We start from the raw sequence: 6,411 nt of genomic DNA, 5'->3' as shown, positions 1-6,411 counted from the left end.
TAGTACTCTAAATCCCCAACCCTTCAATTATATGTATTTTTTTAGGGACTACCCTCCAAACATTTTCCACTTCTTTAATCATCAAAAACAAAAAAAAAAAAAAAAAAAAAAAAAAAAAAAATATGTACAACACGTTTTTGTGCAACTAGCCTCACCGAATAATTACTTGCAACAGAACAAAGTATGTAACTCCTAGAGCAAGACACTAACCCATATGACACTAACTGAGTAACACGAGTAACACCTATAACACTGAACAGGTAACCTCTATAACTTTGAAAAAGTAAACCCCATAATAGCATTGCGTGCCCATCGACATAAAAGAGTAAGACCCAGTTTTTTGAGCTTCTAAGAAAAGCATAGAATAACATATTATTTCAGCACAGCACAACAGAGCTAATTAGGGTTCTACAGAACCGACCATTACAGCTCAAGTCTAAATACAACATCAAAATCAACTTCCCACATTTTAAATTTATTTTTTCTTATATATCCCGTGCATTTTGCACGGGTACACTCTAGTTACAATGATTTTTGAGTGACTAAGGATTTTGGACAATTAAGGATTTTAAGAAAAGCATAGAATAACATATTATTTCAGCACAGCACAACAGGTGTCAGCACATTATTAATACGATTATTATTAATACTCAGCACAACAGAGCTAATTAGGGTTCTACAGAACCGACCATTACAGCTCAAGTCTAAATACAACATCAAAATCAACTTCCCACATTTTAAATTTATTTTTTCTTATATATCCCGTGCATTTTGCACGGGTACACTCTAGTTACAATGATTTTTGAGTGACTAAGGATTTTGGACAATTAAGGATTTTGAAAAAGTAAACCCCATAATAGCATTACGTGGCCACCGACATAAAAGAGTAAGACCCTATTTTTTGAGCTTCTAAACAAAGCATAGAATAACATATTAAGCATAGCACAACAGGTGTCAGCACATTATTAACACGATTATTATTAATACTCAGCACAACAGAGCTAATTAGGGTTCAACAGAACCTACCAGTCCAACACCAACCATTACAGCTCAAGTATAAATTACAACATCAAAATCACCTTTTCACATTTTAAATTTATTTTTTCTTATATATCCCGTGCATTTTACACGGGTACACTCTAGTTACAATGATTTTTGAGTGACTAAGGATTTTGGACAATTAATATACATTATCCGTCTTTATATATTTGACACTTAACTCACAATGATATCATCTATTAAGCCCTGTTCTCTTCACATTAAAAAAAAATAATATTAAGTAAAAATAATTCCAGTTAAGTAAAAATAAGTTTAGTTCAGTAAAATTAATTTCAGTTCAATAAAAATAATTTCATTTCAGTAAAAATAAGATGAAGAGAACAGGGCCTTATTCTAAGTTCAGCAAAATTAATTTCAATTCAGCAAAATAATTTCAGTTGAGCAAAATTAATTTCAATTCAGTAATCGAAAATCAGTAAAAATAATTTCAGTTCAGCAAAATTAATTTTAATTCAGTAAAATTAATTTAAGTTCAGTAAAAATAATTTTAGTTCAGCAAAAATTATTTCAGTTCAGTAAAACTAATTTCAGTTCAGCAAAATTAAAGTGAAGAGAACAGGGCCTTATTCTAACTTCTTGTATATTAAGGTGGTTTGGCCTTGTTTGGTTGTAATGGGATTTAAGTTCTCATGGTAACTTATAATTTATGATTCTTATCAAATTCCCACAAAATTGCTTTAATTTTATTTTTGGGTTTTTTTGTTGGCATTGAGGAAACTACAATTTATAAGAAGTTTGAATTACATAAGAAGCTCGTAGATCTTCATTAATAATAATGAATTAAAAGAAAAAACATAATAGAAAATACGGATAATTCAAAGAAAAAATCTACATTAATACTTAATAATTAAAAATTACATCATATAAATATAAATGTGGTTTTACAACAATTAATAAAATCCTACTAAGCACATTTTTAAATGATAATAATTCAACTACAATTAATTTTTATAAGTAAATCTAATAATTTGAACTATAACTACTAATAAAATGATATATAAAAAATCCTCCAATAGCCTAATTTTGTAGTAATTTTTTGAACCATCCATCACCAATTTCTTCAGTAACATTTTCATTATCAACCTTTCTCTCCTTTATCCACTAATAAAAAAAACTAAGAAAACTCCACAAATGAAAGCAGTAATAGCAATCCATAAATATTGTAGTCGATTATCCCGTGATAAAATCATTATCACAGTTCTAATCACAGTTCTAATTGCTCCAAAATCGGTATGTACTAAGATAACTTCGTATTTAAACAAAGCTATCAATTCTAAATAAAAAAAAAATCTAAAGTACTAAACACTACAACTCCAAATACCCACAGTGTCCCACATCTAAAGACAAATTTCAACAAAATCATTATTAAAATGCCTAAAATAATGTAATAGTGTCCTACATCTTAGAAATAATTGACGATTGAGCTTTGATTTTTATATCGATCAAATAAATATTCACAACCTCACTAAAAAAGAATTTGAAAATCTCACAGAAATTAACATGTTAGATTTGTATATTTACATCAAATAAGGATTTACAAGCTCACTGTAAAAGTTATTATATTTAACAAATTATTTACAAATTAACAAATTATATTAATATTCTTTGAAAAAACAAATTCCATTAAAGTCAATTCTAAATTAACAAATTACATAAATATATATGTATATATTATCTTATCATATACATTTTTTGAAAATGATAGAAATTTTGAGATTTCCAAAAATCTATTACTCCCTCCGTTCCCATATGTTTTTTACGTTTTCATTTAAAGTGTTCCTTTTTATTTTTACATTTTATATATTTTTCTTTTTAGTCATAAATTTTGGACAAATTTACTTTTGTTTTACAATTTCAATACTTACAACTATGGTCGTATTATTTTATGTTATTGTGTTAGTATTTGCACATTCTGTTCGACATTTCAAATGGGTTAAATCAAAACCATTATCAGGTATCCTTACATTTTCTACCATGATAACTACTTTTCTTCCAATAATTTCAAACTTAGACATATCATTAGGTAAAGGAAATGATTGGTGGATAAACCTAGACGAACCATTAGGTAAAGGAAATGATTGGTGGGTGTTTGGGGTTGTAGTATGCACTACAATTGATTTGTTTTGTTTGGAAATTGTTGTCTTATTAAACTATGAAATTATTTTGATTCATACGGTATTTGGTGCAATCGAGACTGTGATAAAGTCATTATCACGAAATGGAGATGTTCAATACTTATAAATTGTCATTACTGCGATTGTTTGTGGAACACCCATAAGTATTTTGTTCTCATTTTGGTAATTATTATTCATTTGATCATCAAAAAGAGAGTAAAAACTAACATTGAGTTATATGGGTGTACGCTACACCCGGTAGAATATAACAATCGCTAAAAGATATAGAAGATTTAATATAATATATAAATTGAATATAATGGTAAAGTACGAATGAAAATAGTATAGTAAACTAAATAATTCCTAAGTTAGTTTGGCAAAATCAAAATGAAAATTTTAGGAGGAAATTTTTTAACTAGAAAATGACACGTGTTATTTTTTCATTCGCTTTTACTATATAATAACTAGACATAAGCCCGTGCGATGCACGGTCCTAATAAATCTTTTTAATAATTTAAGATTTAGTATATGAAGATCATTAATTAGATATTTGGATAAAATAAATTTATATTATAAGATAATTTTTTTTTTAATTTTAACATTAAAGTTATCTTTCGTAGGTTTATTTTTTTTATGTGGCGCTTGAATTTAAAATCTCAAACCTTATTCATTAATTTTGCTTAGGTGACAATTTAATTTTTGATTATTAAAAAAATTAGGAGGATTCTTCTAAATTTCTCTTTATATATAAGGAAAAAAGTCATATGAGATTTAGTTTTATTTGTTTCGATGAGTGCATTATTAATATCTTATTTTTATAATATTTTCTTGGGAAAGATTAAAGATATTTGCGATCAAAGATTTGCATCCATATATGTAAAAAAGATAATTATTAGTTTTTTAAATAATTTAAAATTTAATTATTCACTATTCATTATTTTTACCTCAGTGGAAAAATTCTTAAATCTTATTCGTTACTTTTGTTTAGGTGGCAAGTGGATTTTTTAATTCTAAAATAAATTATTAAATTAATATTTTATTGGTCAAAATAATACATTTTCTTATGTGGCGCGTCGAATGCTCCCAAAAAATGTTTATTTTATTTGTATATACTAGATGAAAGCCCGTGCGATGCACAATTTTTTTTCTTGCATAAATTTCATGAAAGGATAATTTATAATTAATAAGTAAATAATATAATTCCTAAACCACTATTTTTGTTTGTTAAAAAAAATCACTTTTTTATCTTAAATTTTTTTCTTACAGTTTAAAAGAATTTTTTTTCTTAATTATATCCTATAATATTTGATTAACTTGCTATTACGGTTTAGAAAAGAATAATTATTATTTTTATGTAATTTAAAATGTGATAATTTATATGTAATTCCAAATGTGATATTTTTTAATGTAATTCCAAATATGATAATTTTTTTATGTAATTCCAAATGTGATAACTTTTAGTTTTTATAAAAATGTCACAATTTATTATTGTTCACCAACTGTGATGGATAAAATTTTTCATATGAAAAGATAATTTTTTATTTTTTTAAAAAATTAAATGCTAAATCATATATACTTTTTAATTCTAAAATAAAATATAATCATTATGTATATTATTTCATTCGTTAGATATTTTTTAAGGTTATTTTTTAAAAATAATCTAAATCCTAAATTATTAATCATGGGTTTTTTTTTACTATTCATGAGTTACTTGTTAACTTACGTTGCACATATAACTAAAATAAAATCATCTCAAATCTTATTTGTTATTTTTTGTTATGTAGCAATTGATTTTTTAATTCTAAAATAAAATGTGAATCTCTTTTTTAATTGGTTAATAGCTTATTAGAATGACTTTGTTCATGTTCCTGTGCCCTTGTCATGCACTTTTTTAATTTTAATATATTTTTTTCATTTATTGATATAGGGTATAAAGATTTTTTGTAATTAAATTATTAGTTTCTGTTTAAATACCTCAACAACCACCGCTACTACTATCCTGCTCTCTCTTGTCTGTTTGAATACCTCAACAACCACAAATTTAAGGTGAGGTTGAAACTGAGGTCGAAATTGAACTTTGTTGGCAGATCCGAGGAGATATCCTGCGGCAAAAAACACTCCAATTTGGATTAGCTTACCTAGTTGTAACGGAGAATGAGAAGGGGATGAGATGGCTGGAAGAGGAGGAAGGGCAGGAAAAGGAGGAACAACCGAAAGAGGAGGAACGACCGGAAGAGAAGGTGGAACATCTGACGAACCAAATAAAAATGTGAACGATGCCAAACTTTGCACAGTTGTTGTTCAAGTCCTCCACACTCCCCCAATGAATACAACCTCGGGCTACTTCAAGTAGCTTGGTTTTCTCCTTTGATGGAATTCCATATGAGAATAACAACTTGAATTCGCCGAAGTTTTTAGTGAACACACTCCCGACTAATTCGATTACATGGCTTTCGTCATTCACAAAAAGAGTTTTAGATTGTCGGAATTCATCCACATTGAATGAATTAGGGTTTTCGAGAAAGTGTTTGTCCCTGTGTATATATATAGTTTCACGTAATTTGTTAATTTATGAATATTATTTATAAGAAAATGCTAAATTCGCCATTGACATTTATATACCTTCGTCCCAAGTAAAGACTGTTAATTCGAGCGAATGAAGAGAGTAACGAAATCCACATCAGCCAGACTGATTGGGATAAATACAGATACAAGAAAGATTCGTATTTTGCTCTCCATCACATGTTCAAAACCGTGATATAACTAGAAGTAATTCCCTTTAAAAATAAATTAATCGATTAGTTATTTGATCTATTTTCTATATTGAACAAAAAGAAAAAGTTATTTTTGACTTAAAATCTTACCGGACAAAATGGTTGCATTATAAGTAATGGTGAGATGAAATAATATCCAATCTTGGATGGGCGACGAATAGCTGCATAGAAAAAGCTGAATCCGACACTTATTGTTGTAATAATTTCACTAGGTTTAACTAAGTCCACTAGGTTCAAATAAAATTTAACTAATTTTTAACCACAAGTAAATGTATTTATTATCCTAAATTATTAATAAAAACATTTATATAAACTATTATAATATTGAAAAATCGTACATATATATATATATATATATAGGATCATGTGAGAACCTAGGTGTACAATAGGAACTAGGAACTAATCGTGACCGTTGATCGCTTTCAATCAGACAGCTCACGTTTAACCCGCCTCATTAAGGGTAT

Source organism: Chenopodium quinoa, unplaced genomic scaffold (assembly GCF_001683475.1).
Source record: "Chenopodium quinoa cultivar QQ74 unplaced genomic scaffold, ASM168347v1, whole genome shotgun sequence".
NCBI classification, from domain to species: domain Eukaryota; kingdom Viridiplantae; phylum Streptophyta; class Magnoliopsida; order Caryophyllales; family Amaranthaceae; genus Chenopodium; species Chenopodium quinoa.
This window is presented reverse-complemented; position numbering follows the sequence as displayed.